The sequence below is a fragment of the Bombina bombina genome, chromosome 6 (assembly GCF_027579735.1).
Source record: "Bombina bombina isolate aBomBom1 chromosome 6, aBomBom1.pri, whole genome shotgun sequence".
Lineage (NCBI taxonomy): Eukaryota > Metazoa > Chordata > Amphibia > Anura > Bombinatoridae > Bombina > Bombina bombina.
In genome coordinates this window covers 1,013,862,035-1,013,878,712 of record NC_069504.1, presented here as the reverse complement: position 1 = coordinate 1,013,878,712, position 16,678 = coordinate 1,013,862,035, and positions in this window count along the sequence as shown.

Genomic DNA, 16,678 nt, shown 5'->3' with positions numbered 1-16,678 from the left:
ACCCACTAGATAACGCTGAAAGTGCTCACAGGCCCAAACTGCAGCCAGGCACTCTTTCTCAATTTGAGCGTATTTTGACTACGCAGCCGTCAGTGTGCGGGAACAGTAGGCGATGGGCTGTAGTTTATTTTCATTTAGCTGCAGGAGTGCAGCCCCCAACCCATAACTACTTGCATCGGCACTAACCACAGTCTTTTTTGAAGGGTCATAGAACCCCAGCACTGGGGCAGACCCCAGCAGGGACTTGGCCTGCAGAAAAGCTTTTTCTTGTGAAGGTCCCCAGACCCAGGCAACATCTTTCTTAAGCAACTGTATGATGGGGTGTAAAACTGTTGATAAATCTGGAAGAAACTTGCCCACGTAATTTACAAGGCCCAATATCTGTCTCAGCTCATGTACATCAGAAGGATGTTTCATCTGTTCAATAGCACGAATTTTCTCGGGGTCAGGCTTGATGCCATCCCCGTTGATGATATGCCCAAAGTAACATAATTCAGTTTTCCTAAAATGACATTTTTCTTTATTCAGCTTCAGTCCAGACTCTTTGATAGCCTGTAGCACACAACTTAAACGCTGATCATGCTGCTCCACTGTAGACCCATACACCAGAATGTCGTCCATGACGACCGCTGTGCCCACATGGTCACTCAGGAGAGAACTCATTTCCCTTTGAAAGATTTCAGGAGCGGAGGATATCCCAAAGGGGAGTCTGCAGAAGCAGAACCGACCTACCGGTGTGATAAAGGTAGTCAGTTTGCGGCACTTTGGATCCAGGGGGATCTGCCAAAAGCCGCTAGAAGCGTCTAATGTGGAAAAGAACTTCGCCCCAGCCAACTTTGGAGCTATATCTTCTAATGTCGGCAGCACAAATCTCTCCCTCTTCACTGCCTCATTCAACCTTTTCAGGTCCACACAGATGCGCACCTTTCCATTTTTCTTTGCAACTGGAACAATGGGGGCACACCAATCAGTCGCTTCAACAACCTCTTCAATAACCCCCATAGACTTCATGCGCATAAGCTCTTTCTCCACTTGAGGCATGAGCGGGAACGGAATTCTACGGGGAGTAGAAATACTGTATGGGACTGCGTCACTTTTAAGTGCTATACGAACTGGTTTGCAATTCAGTAGGCCCAACTCGCCAAACATATCTTCGGAAATCTCATTCACTCTGGCCACGAGGCCCAAGTCACAGGCTGCTTTTCTGCTCAATAAATTGTTAACACACTGACCTCGGATCACATGCACCCACATGGTGAACTTCCTTTGCTTGTACTCACAGCTGGCAAGAAATTTCCCCACACAATCAATGCGGCCACCAGGACTATGGACATTTGTAGTAACCCTCGCCAGCTGGGGCTGTCGAGGCAGTTTCATAAATTCAGCAAAAGACATTACAGTGATATCTGCTCCTGTGTCAATCTTAAAATCAACTTTGGCTCCCATTACAGTAAAAGTAACTTTCCAATCTTCCTCTGAGCTTGGCCGTTCCACAACGGACCCCACAAAAGACACTTCCTGACCCTCCTGGTCACTGTCCACCTGCATCTCCTTAATGTATTCAGTTTTACACACCACTTCAAAATGGCCCATTCTGTTGCATTTTCTGCATCTTTTATCTCTGGCCGGGCATATAACACTCTGATCATGGGCACGGTAGCACCGTGTGCATCGGGCATGTTGCGCCCATCCACTTCTAGGCCTTTCCATTACTTTAGATCTACCGCCCACACTGTGCCTTTCACTAGCAGTTTTCCTGGACTGTTGCACTTCATCCACAATACTCTCAGACCTCAGATCAGCACTCTGCTTTTTCACCAGTTCACTCTGGCAGGCCATCCTAATAGCCCCATCTAATGTTAAATCAGGCTCTAACTGCAGCTTCAGTAAGACTTCAGCATCTGCAATTCCAATAACTATTCTGTCTCTGATTTGCTCTTCTTTAGCAACACCAAACTCATAGAATTCAGCTAGTTCATACAGGCTGCACACAAATGACTCCACAGATTTTCCCACACGCTGATTACGTTTGTGAAAACAAGCTCTCTCATGAATCACATTTCTTTTGGGCACAAAGTGGGCACTGAGTTTATCCATAACTATATCAAAGTTAAATTCTTCCCCTTCTTGGAAAGTAAAAGCATTGAACACTGGCTCCACATCTTTCCCCATAGAGTATAAAAGAGAATTAACTTGTACTTCACCACTCTCCTTGTTCAGTTTAGAAGCGATCCTGAAGCGCTGAAACCGCTGACGCCATGTGGGCCAAGCTGCAGGCTGAGAGAAGTCAAAAGGCTCAGGTGGGGTAAACTTTGACATTGCAATCGATCAGGAACAGAAGCGCAGGCCAGAACTTCTGACACCATGTCATGAGATGCAGGACATATGCAGGACACAGCAATGATGGTACAACTCTATTTTATTAGAGAGCACAGCAACATACATCTGGTCCGGTTGATTTCACTAACCAACTGCGACACAGACTACCTGACCTAAGCCCCGCCCCCAACTAGTGACATCACATCCTGCTCTCATCACAGGATGTACTTGTGTGTTGGGAAGAAAAGTTACTGGCCATGATTTAGGTTCCTATTTATGAAGCTGGGAGTTGACAAAGATTCTATCCAAGGAACCTGTTTACCTGCATTTGTGGTCAACAAGGCACCATTCACTGCCTGCATTTGTCATTTCTCTAGTAAGAACTTATGCTACAGAACCCCCCTGCTCTCACATTACCATTTCTACAAGAACAGGACATGTCAATCATAAAAGATTAATCAGGCTGGAATGACATACAAATCTTTCTGTTTTTTTATTTTCTAGGCATTCATGTACAATAACGGCCTGTGGATTATTAATGTGTATTGCCACTGGAAGAGCTAATTTTACTGCACAATAGAAATAATTTAAATAATTCAAAACACCTTTGCAAAGAAAATTATAAATGCATATGAGAAAGACTTGATAAAGGGTTAATTACTTCATCAAACTCACTGAGTAGGAGTATTTTTTTTTGTAGAGATAATATTGCCTTTTTAAATAAAATTCACATTATCAGTCAGTATCACCTGCCCTAAAGGGCTTGACTTATGGAGAGGCTTCATCCAGTTAAGATTTCTTTGAAATTTACAATCTTGAAATCATTTAAGAAGGAATTGAATTTAAGATGTAGTATCATCTCATCATTCCAGATATGTATAGTATGGATACTGATTACCTGGTTCTGTCCTTTGGTCTTTGGAATGCTTTTTGCAAGAATCCAAAGGTTTTTTTTGTTGTTGTTCGTTTTTTTAAATCTTCTTAAATGGACTAATTTATTGTTGTATTTTGACTTTTACTTTTTAATCAATTGTCCAAAAAGCATGCATATATAAGCAAATCTTGAAAAGTGCACTTTACAAATAGATACTGTAGAAAATTTTTTCCCCATCTTTTTTATTAGGTAGTTAAAGGGATGCCATTAAAGTTTCCTCTATACTAGACTAGGTTATTCCTTCTGATATAAGACAGTTCTGTGTTTTATTCAATGTGCCATCTGTATAGAAAGACTTTAAATTGTCTGTCTTAAGTCATACAGTTATGGTCCATATAGACTCTGCCTTTTCATTTGCAGTCAAGTAGATACATCCAAATAAACTGGTAGAATCTTAGGAGCTTCATGTTTCAGAACCTCCTTAATCTACTTTATCTTCATTTTGGACTTCGTTCTTCTAAAGTGAAGAGCTCGCAGGTACCTAAAGCTCGTTTCCAAGTACCTGAAAGATTTCCTTTATTAAATCGATGTGACATTTAGTACTTCAAATATCAAGTGTATGCACTTAAATTATGATTTTATTTTGGCATTTGATCCTGAAGCTGCTGATTCAATAATATTTTTGGTGGGCAAAAGTACTTAAAGCGTATTTCAATGTGTCAGATACTGCGAAGTTTGTGCTTCGCCAAAAATGTTCTTTGCTTGTTCAAGTAACCTGTATGAACAACCCTTGGTGTCTATTACAACATGATCCGACTTACATTTTGACATACCAGTGTCTAAGGGACAGTCTACTCCTGAATTGTTACTGTTTAAAAGATAGATAATCCCTTTATTACCCATTCACCTGTTTTGCATAAAATCACTGTTATATTAATACACTTTTTACCTCTGTGATTACCTTGTATCTAAGCCTTTGCAGAGTGCCCCCTTATTTCAGTTTTTTTGTCAGACAAGTATTTAGCTAATCAGTGCCCTCTCACTTGTAAATCCAGGGTGTGGTCACAGTGTTATCTATATGAAACACATGAAATTACGCCCTCTAGCTGTGAAGAACTGTCAAATGCATTGAAACAATTTTCGATTAATTCCTGTGTGAAATAATTACGATTAATTCATGTGTGAAATAATTACGATTAATTCATGTGTGATTTACATACAAATTGTAAATATTTGATAAAATATGATTTTTGGTGAACAATTTTGTTACAATTTTTAATGAATCTTAAATATACCATTTTTTCCTGCATATTTTTTTTAAATGGTTCAATTATTCATTTTCTATTATTTTTAAAATTCGAATTTCATTGTGCATTTTTGTAATGTATACATCTCCTCCCCATACAAAAATGCAGTATACATCCCTTAGCGAGACACCCTCTTTTCAGGCTAAAAAGTGGAGTTAGATAATTTCACCAGGGAAATAAAAGTATTGGCGAGCATTCTTTAATAATCTCGTCAGTCGAGACCTTTAGATCATCGGCCCTTAGAGAGAACAATTAAAAATTGACATTTTATTATTTCTCTGTTCAACTACCTGCAATATTTATGTATTGAACTGTTCAGTATAGGTTAGGATACACTAAGGAAAATTAGCTACTTAAATTGACAAAATAAAAAAGGTATTTGTAAACAATTAAAGGGACACTAAACCCAAAAAAAATTTTGTGATTCAAATAGAGCATGCAATTTTAAGCAACTTTCTAATTTACCAATATTATCAATTTTTCTTCATTCACTTGCTATCTTTATTTTAAAAAGAAGGCATCTAAGCTTTTTTTTTGGTTCAGACTTTGGACTGCACTTTTTTATTGGTGGATTAATTTATCCACCAATCAGCAAGAACAACCAAGGTTGTTCACCAAAAATGGGCCGGCATCTAAACTTACATTCTTGCATTTCAAATAAAGAGATCAAGAGAATGAAGAAAAATTGATAATAGGCGTAAATTAGAAAGTTGCTTAAAATGTCATGCTCTATCTGAATTACGAAAGAAAAAAATGTGGGTTCAGTGTCCCTTTAAGCAGATAAAGGGTATCATCTGGAATACATTAAAGCAGAAAAAAAAATCACAGTACAAAACATATTTCATATATATATTTAGAATACAAATAATTTTATTGTAGATTATGGGTTTTTTTTCTTGTCTTCATCATAATGGACATTAAAAAAAATTTCTCTGAAATAAAAAAAAACATGTATCTGATGTTTTTATGGATCCTAGGTTTAAAAAACAGATGACTGTGCCTGTCCTTTTCCACTTGAATGCCAGTTTTAATTCCTTAGAATAATATACAAAACGTATTGAATGTTTACAGCATTTCGCTCCTGCGATAATATAATAATATTAATAAATCTAACCTTGCCGTGATAAGACAAGAATAGAAAATGAGGTACTCTGGGTCTTGTAGTAACTTTTCATATAAAACAGCTATCTCTTCTAGTTGTAAACATTAGTGTTTAAAACTTTCACAGAAGAACACCATAGCTATAAAATACAGGGATTAAAGGTTTAAATGATGTTTTTTAGACAAGTCAGAAACACCTGGCTGTAGCTCTCTTTCACTGCTTTCACCAGACTACAAGTGCATACTTGTTTAGTGACACTAAGGGGAATACGCCTCTTGTTGTAAAAATCTGCTTCTCGGTTTTGTTGTTCTCATTAAATTTTCAAATAATAAGAAACATGATCAGTAATGGGGAATTGAGTCATTTAGATTTTATTCCAGTTGAAAATGTGTCAACATTTGTTTTTACAAAATCTCTCATTCCAACACATAAGAATTTTTTATACAAAAAATATAAATTTACATCAGAATAATGTATCACAAAATAACATTGTATTTATAACTTATTTATATAACATGAAAGTATTAAAACAACTAAAATGAACAGGTTTTTCAAATTGTTTTACTGAAGTTTTACAAACCATAATGGATGCAAAATAAACATGGGGAAGACGACAATAAAACATGACTGCTAATTGGTTTAGTACTGATAATGATTACAACATAAGGTGGAATGCAGGTTATTTCACTTAAAGGGACACTCAAGTCAAAATAAACTTTTATGATGTAGAAAGAGCATGCAGTTTTAAGACACATTCCAATTTACTTCCATTGTCAACTTTTGCACAGTCTTTATATATGCACATTTTCTGGGGAACAAGATCCTACTGGGCATTGGCACAAGCTCACACGTATACTAGTCTGTGATTAGCTGATGTCTGTCACATGGTACAGGGCGCTAAGAAATGGGAGGAAAAATACATTTGTCAGAAGAAAATCTGCTTTTTAAATCAGAGTAGGTGTTAAATTATTGTCTTATTATGATGTGCTTGTTAATTATACAATTCTCCTGCATTAGTGGTCCTTTAACCAGTAGTATCAATTAATGTAATTTATGCAGTTAACAATTCTATATAATTTGAGTATTTTTTTTTTTAAATATTCAAATACTTTATAGCAATCATAAATTGATATTCTGCTATAAAGATTATTACTCAACTAACAAGTTTTAGTCATCATAATAAACTTTTACAATAGCATCATAACATAAATTACTTGAACAATCCTTTGGTCTGTTTTCAATAGATGTAGATATGATCTAGCACAGGATTCCAGCCCTGAGGTCCCAGACAAGATTTTCAGGAGTTCCTTGGATGGCAATTACTTATTAACTGATATTATCACTGGTGTTGTTATAGTTCAGAGAACCTGAATATCTGGCCATGTAACTGGATTTGAAACATACTTCCTAGCCAAAGTTCTACTTTCAAATTCTTCAACTTTTGTATTATGCTTCAGAATATTAATAATGCTATATGTTTTAAATGTATCTATTTTAAATAAATAGACATTATAGTTTAAAAGTCTATATTATGAATATTAACTAATACATATTTAGATAGAAACAGAATCCAATGCTAACTTACATTTCGGGACAACTCTCTTGTATTAAATGTGAGGGCCTCAATAATATCCAGTAGGAACACAAAATTGTCCTTAAAAGCAGATAACAAGGGAAGCACTAAACATCGCTTTCATGAAAGCGATATTTGCCGTCCACTGTGTAATACCAGTGCACGCTAATGTGCGCTGGTATTACAAGTTAACAGCAATGCAAGCTTGCATTTGCATTGATTGGAAGCAATTCACTCCCGAGAGCGCTCTTCCATAGGCTCCAATGGGAGCCATGTTCTCATGCCATCAAAGACAGTATCAGAAGCTAAGCACAGTGAAGGGGGTAAGTAGCGCAGCAATGGCAGCATTTATAAATTTATATGTATATACATATATATTTATTTGTTAATATGTTTATACACATATTAACACATAAATATATATTTGAAAAGAAGAGTGCTGTAAGGAATTCAGCGCCAGTTAGTGTGCCCACCAAAAATATATATAGTTGAATTAGGAATTTGTGAGCCTTGGATATAGTAATGTTAGATAAAACTTAGGTGTAAGGGGCTCACATATTGAGCACTCATTGTACTGTCGGACTTGACTCTCAAACTTTGAGACCATATCTTATAATTAGGTTGTAACCGGCCGGTGCAACTCTCGTTCGTTAAGATCTTTTAAACACATAGGAGGAATTGGATTACTGTTCCTTATTGGGCATTTGTTTTATGTTTCATGGTTACCTCATTATCATTGAGGTCTATCAATGTAAGTGTGCATTTGGCTGAAACGTTTTTATATGCTTCTTTATAAATAAAAACAATATTACACTATGTTTTGTCACCTTCTCTCCTTTACACGATATTGGGCAATCTACTGAGGAGACTGTGTGCCAACTTAACCTACTCTCTGGAGATGAATCACTTATTAGAGTTGGGTGGATAACATTTTGGAGACAACAGGGGCGGAGCTGGAGACCAAAGCGAACAGCATTCACAGCACTTGTTGGGAATCAGCCAGATCACGCCTCACACTTACCTCATACGATTGGATGTGTGTCTAGTAAGTAGATTACATAAGCCTTTAGTGGATACTAACTATTTTGAAACTCCCGAATTGTTAAGACTCACTATCTCATCTCGCAACTTGGGACTATTACTACTGCTATCAGCATTATCATTCTGTAATTTGGGACTATTACCAATATCATCTTTATGTTTTCATTTGACAAAAGATAAAATTACCACTGCTATTAGCACTATTATCCTGTAATTTGGGACTTTTACCATTATTATCTAGATGCTCTCATTTGACAAAAGATAAAGTTTTATCTAACATTACTATATCCAAGGCTCACAAATTATTAATTCTACTATATATATTTTTGGTGGGCACACTAACTGGCGCTGAATTCCTTCCAGCACTCTTCTTTTCAAACATTTTACTTAAGGGATTGCCTAGAAAGGGTTCTCCCGTCTACTGGAAGGTTCATTCACAGCAGCCACTGGTTTGTTCCCCCCTAAATATACACATATGAATATAAATATATTTTTGTATGAGTTTAAGCCTTTATATTAATCTTTGAAAGACTTTCTGAATTTATATGTCTTTATATTAAGATTTTATTGGTTGCAAATACTCATTAATAAGTACCCATATATGTATGTATTTATTCATATGTGAATTTTGAATTTAAATTGTGGATATATTTTGTTTCTCAATTATTCTATATTATTATTTAATATTTCTCAGAATTATTATAAGTATTGTGTATCTAACATCCTATTGCAGATTGTACTGTAGCTTTGTGCACCCAATAGCAGGAAGCTTGCAGCTGTACTAGTTACAGTTGTATTCTACTCCCCACACATAAATATATATGTATAAAGTCATATCATATATATTTACTGGGAACACACAGTTCCCATAGACCGCAATGTAAAGGCACTTTTCAGTGCCGTTTTTTTTCTAAACCCCAATCCCACCAAGTTTAGACCCCAAAACTGCCTAGTGCAGTTGTTTTTTTATTTAAAAAAAATGCTACATTTTTTTTAAATAAAAAACTATAATGCCCTCTATTTTGAGGGCATTTGGGGCACTTTTAGAAAATTAACCAGAAATCGGATCTCTGGTTAATTTTCTGAGTGCTAATTGCTACTGCGAGCTCGTAGTAGCAATAACCAGCCACTTGTAATTAGCACTACACTTGTAATCTAATCTTTATTGTTTTCAAATAAAAATGAGGATTGCATAGAGCACAGTAAAAATTAGGAGACATAAATCCAATCTAATATGTTTCTTAGGGCTCAAGCATATCACATTTCCTCAAAAGGTCCAGTAATTGTAAAGTGGGTTGCTTGACCATTTTTAATTTTCCTCATTTTTATTTTTTTATTTTATTTTTATTTTACTTGATTTAACCACAACAGACATCTATGTGTCATTGTGCACAACAAATTTTAGACATACAGATGTTTTCGGAAACCTCAGTATCTCAGCTTAGGATGGTCCTAGCTTGGAACAAAAACTGATCTCTAGATCACATTACAAGGCACACGTAAATTAATAAACATTTTACACATTCTTGATACTTTAGACTTAGAACTGAAGTCCTAATGTAATTATGAAAATCTCTGAAAGTTCCACTTTTGGGGTCAATTTATTATGGGATGGGTTCGAGTCTCAGTCCTAAATGTTTTAGGAGATACCTAGGTAAGTATAGAGCACATGCAGAACTTCTAAGGTTTAATGCTTCTCATATTTATATTATGGGACAAGAAAGTACAATTTTTTAACATTTCCCCTCATTTTTAGGTAGATTATCTCTGGTGCAGGACCAGATTGGAACCTGAACTTTGTACAGATATAAGTCCTCTATGGTAGCATTCTGCTGTAAAAAATTTGAATTTGAGATTCCAAAAGCTACAGAGCAAGGACTAGTAGAAACCTGGGGAATAGCTTATTTTATTAATGTGTTTTGAGAAACAATAAGATGTAATATAAGCATAAAAAATAACAGTATTTTACACTAATTATGGGCCAGATTACAAGTGACATGCTAACAGTTGCGTGCAAGAGATATTGGGTTTATCGCCCCTGTTTGTACGCATCGGAAGTAGCGCACATATTAGTTTTAAAAGTAAACCTGTTCACTCAAGTTCAATTGAATTTAATGTGCATCAGGATAGCGCAACCTCAGAGATCTGGTTAAAGGGACAGTAAAGTCATAATTAGACATGCATGATTCAAAGAGAGCATACAATTTTAAACAATTTTCCAATTTACTTCTATTATTTAATTTGCTTCCTATTTGCTTAAAAGGTTTATCTAGGTAAGCGCAGGAGCAGCAAAGAACCTAGGTTCTAGCTCCTCATTGGTGGCTGCATATATATACCGATTGTCATTGGCTCACCCATATAGTACCTAAATCATGAAAGAAAAATGTTGGGTTTCATGTCCCTTTAATTGTTATATTTGAATAAAAAGTTACACAAAACTCAAAAATACTTTAAAAAGTAGAGTTACACTCATTATAACACCATCTAATAAAAATTAACTGAAAAAAAAAGTTATAAGGGCTCAAAGATTCAAAGATATGAGGTCTCAGGTGTTAGAAAGAAACAAACTGCAAAAGACTTTAACAGAGATACTGTATATACATATCTAAATATGTGTATATATATATATATATATATATATATATATATATATATATTTATTTATTTATTAGTTTTGTATTTACAGACATATATACACATATAAACACACACACATAAATAAATAAAAGTGGATTGGAGCCCTTTGCAGTCAAGTAGCTAAAAACATGTAAAAAATCATATTTATGCATATTAAATATTCATATTTAATAAAGTATTTAACTATATATTTTAAAATAGATATTTATACATATGATCCTAAATGTGGAACTTTCAGCGATTTTTATCATTATATTAGGCTTAAGTTCTAAGTCTAAGAATCAAGAATATACAAAATGTTTATAAATGTACATGTACCTTGTAATGTGATCTAGAGATCAGTTTTTGTTCCAAGAAGCATCCTGAGCTAAATTACATATTAAAAGAAACCTAACCCTACTCAAATGATTTAAATATACTATTAAACATAATTAAAAGTACTAAATTACCACAAAAAAAAACTAAGTTACAAACACTAAATTACGAAAAATTAAAAAAGCACATTATCAAAAATAAAAAAGAATTACACCTAATCTAATAGCCCTATCAAAATAAAAAAAGTCCCCCCCCCAAAAAAAACAAAACCTACCTACAATAAACTACCAATAGCCCTAAAAAGGGCCTTTTGTGGGGCATTTCCCCAAAGAAATCAGCTCTTTTACCTGTAAAAAAAAAATACAAACACCCCCAACAGTAAAACCCACCACCCAACCCCCACGTTTATTTAGTGGCGGTGGTGGCGGGGAGCTAGGGGTTAATAACTTATTTAGGTTGTGGCGAGGTTGGGGAGTAGCGGAATAGGGGTTAATACATTTTATTTAGGTGTCGGCGATGTCAGGGGCGGCGGATTAGGGGTGTTTAGACTCGGGATTATGTTAGGGTGTTAGGTGTAAACGTTACTTGTGTTCTACCATAGAAATAAATGGGTTATATTTCTTTGTCTTGCAGCATCGAACATAAGTTTTCGCTACTTTCAGACTCCCATTGATTTCTATGGCATCTGCGGCCTCCAGGGTGGCAGATTGAAAACCAGGTACGATACATCCGAATAGCCACGATCATACCTGTTAAAAGTTTGATAACTTGGAAAAAGTGTCAGATAGAGCCGAATGTGTATTCGGAACATCTGTAATGTCGTAAGCATTGATCTGCGTCGGATTGAGACCGGTGGATTGTATGTTACGTCACAAATTTTAACTTTTGCCGGTCTGTAGGCTTTGATAACTAGGTCTGATCAATCTAAGCCCCATAGAGTTAAAGGGATACTAAACCCACATTTTTTCTTTCATGAGTCAGAGCATGCAATTTTAAGCAACTTTCTAATTTGCTCCTATTATCACTTTTTCTTCTTTCTATTTTTCTGTTCAAATCAGCCAATAGGATTTAAGCAGCTCCCATTCTATTGGCTGGTGCATCATCCAATAGAATTAGAGCTGCTTAAATCCTATTGGCCGATTTGAACAGCCAATAGGAATGCAAGGGACGCCATCTTGGATTGCGACCCTTGCATTGAAGATTCAGTGTACGGCGCCGACCAAATAAAGAGGATACTCCGTGCCAGATGTCTTCAGGATGAACCCGCTCTGGGCCTCCTAGATCAAGATAGAAGATGCCACCTGGATGAAGAATGAAGAGGCTGCCTGGATGAAGACTTCTCGCTGCCAGGATCAGGACTTCAACTCCGGGATGAAGATCGTTCAAAAACTGTAAGTGGATCGTCTTGGGTTAGTCTTAGTCTTTTTTAAGGGTTTTTTGGGTGGGGTTTTTTTTTAGTTTAGGGTCTGGGCAGTAAAAGAGCTAAATGCCCTTTTCAGGGCAATGGGTAGCTTAGGTTTTTTAGATAGTTTTTTTATTTTGTGGGGGTGGGGGTTTGTAATGTTAGTGGGTATTTGTATTTTTTTCCAGAAAAAGATCTGATATCTTTAGGGCAATGCCCTACAAAAGGCCCTTTTAAGGGCCATTGGTATTTTATTCTAGAATAGGTTTTTTATTTTTGGGTGTTTTTTTTTTTATGGGTAATAAATAGGAATAATTTTTTTATTTTTGATAATTTGTTTGTTATTTTGTGTAATGTATTTTTTTAGGGGGTGTTTTTTTTTAGCAAAAGAGCTGTTTAACTTAGGGCAATGCCCTACAAAAGGCCCTTTTAAGGGCCCTTGGTAGTTTTGGGGGTGGGGGTTTGTATAGTGTTAGGGGGGTTGTATTTTTTTTTTGAGCAAAAGAGCTGTTTATCTCAGGGCAATGCCCTACAAAAAGCCCTTTTAAGATTAGGCTTTTTTATTTTGTGTTTTTTCTTTTTTTAAATGGTATTAGAATAGGAAATATCTTTGTTTTTTTGGATAATTTCTTCTTTTTTTTGTAATGGTAGTTTTTTTTATTTTTTGTGATTTTAGTGTTTTTTTATTTTTTGTAATGGTAGGTTTTAGTGTAAGGTAGCTTAGGTTTTATTTCACAGGTAAGTTTGTATTTATTTTAACTAGGTATTGAGTAAATAGTTAATAACAATTTACTAACTAGTCTACCTAGTTAAAATAAATACAAACTTACCTGTGAAATAAAAATAAAACCTAAGCTAGCTACAATCTAACTATTAGTTATATTGTAGCTGGCTTAGGTTTTATTTCACAGGTAAGTATTTTGTTTTAAATAGGTATTATTTAGTTAATAATAGTAACTTTAATTTAGATCTAATTTCATTATGTTAAAGTTAGGGGTGTTGGGGTTAGGTTTAGGGGTTAATATAGTTTTATTTAGATTGTTGCGATGTGGGGGGCTGGCTGTTTAGGGGTTAATAGGTTTATTTAGTTAATAATGGTAAGTTTAATTTAGATCTATTTTAATTATGTTAAAGTTAGGGGGGTGTTAGGGTTAGGGTTACGTTAGGGTTAGAGTTATGTTAGGGTTAGGAGTTAATAGTTTAATTTAGGTTGTTGCGATGTGGGGGACTGGCAGTTTAGGGGTTAATAGGTTTATTTAGTGGTAGTGATGTGGGAGGCCAGAGATTTAGGGGTTAATAGCTTTATTTAGGTGGCGGCTATATCGGGAGTGGCGGAATAGGGGTTAATAACTTTAATATAGTTGCGGCGATGTTGGGGTGCTGCGGATAAGGGTTTAATAACTTTAGTATAGTGGCAGCAATATCAGGAGTGGCAGATTAGGGGTTAATAATTTTATTTAGGTGGCGGCGATATCGGGAGCGGCAGATTAGGGGTTAATAACTGTAGGCAGGCGTTGTGATGTTGGGGGCAGCAGATTAGGTGTGTTTAGACTCGGGTTTTATGTTAGGGTGTTAGGTTTAAACGTATCTTTTATTTTCCCCATAGACATCAATGGGGCTGCGTTACGGAGCTTTTGTTTCCTCTATCGCAGGTGTTAGACTTGTTTTTTTGCCGGCTTTCCCCATTGATGCCTATGGGGAAAGCGTGCACGAGCACGTCAAAACACTGCTTGTTTTGTGTGCGGCATGGAGCTTAAAATCTCCATTTAGCACGCGCAAGCAGTGTTTTTCAAAACTTGTAATGCAGCGCTATAGGGGGTTAAATAACGCCACTTTTGTTGCATTATTTACTTTCCCTATAGCGCTCAAAACTCGTAATCTAGGAGTTTGTACGTTATTCTATATTGTTACTAGATTTCAGTCTTCACTCAAGACTTAAAAGATATATTTTTAGCACTTGCAGAAATTACATAATATCTTTTTCACAAGTAAAACAATTTCTAACATCACTTTGTTACTGCAAAACTCCCAGTCAACCAATTCTTAAACTAGATACATTCTTCCTAAAATCTTTATATATATATATGACACGAAGGGTAACCATTTCACTCATAACCACCAGTTTATTACTGATGTGCATTCATAATTTAAACCTCAAGTCCTAAAATAACCGTTGATATTAATCACATACATTTACACGGTCTAAAGTATAAATATAAGTGTGAATAGATACATCTCCAAAGAATCTTGCGTTGTGTGGTCAGAAAAGTCCAAACATTATATATAGAAAGAGAAGAAAAAAAATCCCGTAAACCTACATAATATAACGTGAAATTATGGATCCCATGTATAAATACAGCTCATATTACTGATTTTTTCCCTAGTATCATAAGACCTGAAAACACTGTCCTAATAATTGATAATATTTAATAAGGTCAGTTTGTATATTGAGACCACTTGGGGTCCTTGTCTTTAGTTTGAAAATCCAAAATGCTTCACGATTGTGTAGCAATATATCTCTATCCTCACCTCTCTATGGGGTCCTGAACTGCTCTATTACCTGCTATTTGAGGTTATGACCTTTACCATCATGTTCCAACTTAAAGTGTAAAGCTACTTGTGAGTCAGAAGAGAGTGAGTTTACATCATTAAGATGCTCTCTGATTCTTATCCTAGCCTTCCTAGTGGTGAGGCCTATGTATTTTTTTTTATTTTTTTTGTATACATATGTGGAATGGCAATTAGTACAGGCATCAATGGAGAAAACTCTTTGCGTGACTGTAGACTGAAAATAACTCCCAACAATTGTGTGTGTACATGCCTTACATCTCCTCGTTCCCTATTTGTAATGCCCTTAAAATTCCCTCTCTCTTATCCTGTCTAATTTCACTGGGAGCCAGAATGTTCCCAATGGTTCTGTTAATCCTGAAAACACATTTACATCAATTTAACACCCATGGGTAAAGATGCTCATCCCCTTTAAAATAGGCAGGCACTCTGATTATTTTACAGATTTCCTCAAACTGATCACTATAGTTTGTGACAATTACAGGCATATTAGCCAATTCATCTGTCTTTGTCCTCCCACTGTTGTGTAAAATATAATTTCTGCCAATAGAATCTACTGTGTTATAGGCCTTTTCTATCAAATATTGAGGGAAGCCTCTATTTATAATTGTTCTTTAGCATCTTTTGATAGCCTCTCAAAACCATCTCTGGAGCAGTTCGTTTTCAGCCTAATAAATTCCCCTTTCAAAATTCCAAATCTCATGTGTCTTGGATGCATGCTTTTTGAATGCAGTATGCTGTTACCTGCTATTGGTTTCCTGCATAGATAGGCTTCTATTATGTTATCTATACCCAATAGAACCAGATTCAAATATTCTGATATAAATTCCTCTCATATGTAAAGCCTAATCCAATGGTATTGGAATTAAGGGTTTTGAAAAATGTCTCACTGTTCCTTCCCAAATAAAGTGGAGGTCGTCGATATCTCTTATAAAACACAATATTTTCCTCATGTCGACATTTCTTTTCAAAGATTTGGGACAGCTCCCACCACCCCATGAAGAGGTTGGCAAAAACTGGGGCAAAGGTTGCCCCCATAGCTTCCCCTCATCTCTGGAGATAGAATTGTCCCCCATAAGAAAAATAATTGTGCGTGAGCAAAAATTGCAGAACCCTTATTAAAAAGCCTTTGTATATTCCTGAGTAGCCACTAAACTCATCCAAGAAGTATTGTATTGCTAGACTAGCTGTGGCTCTCTTCATCTCTCTTTTTAATCCATTGTTTGTCAGCTTTCCTGTAATTTATATATTTATTTGTATTAATTTGCCAAATACAGGTTATCTCACACAGTGACCAATTATCTAAACCTCGCCAGATCAGACATGGTTTTTCATGCCGACCCTCGCAAGGGCTGCCCTGGTGGAAATAGCTTAAAAAAGGGGCAGTCCCTGCGAGTGGCAAGATGTCTCCTATTGATATTAACGGAGCTCACTTGAAAGGGAAACTTCACTGTGTAGGGCGAAGTTAGCAATGAGCAGGGAGCCTACTTTAAAAATTAAATCCTGCAACCAATATAAGTTACAGTATGCCAATTTCTGC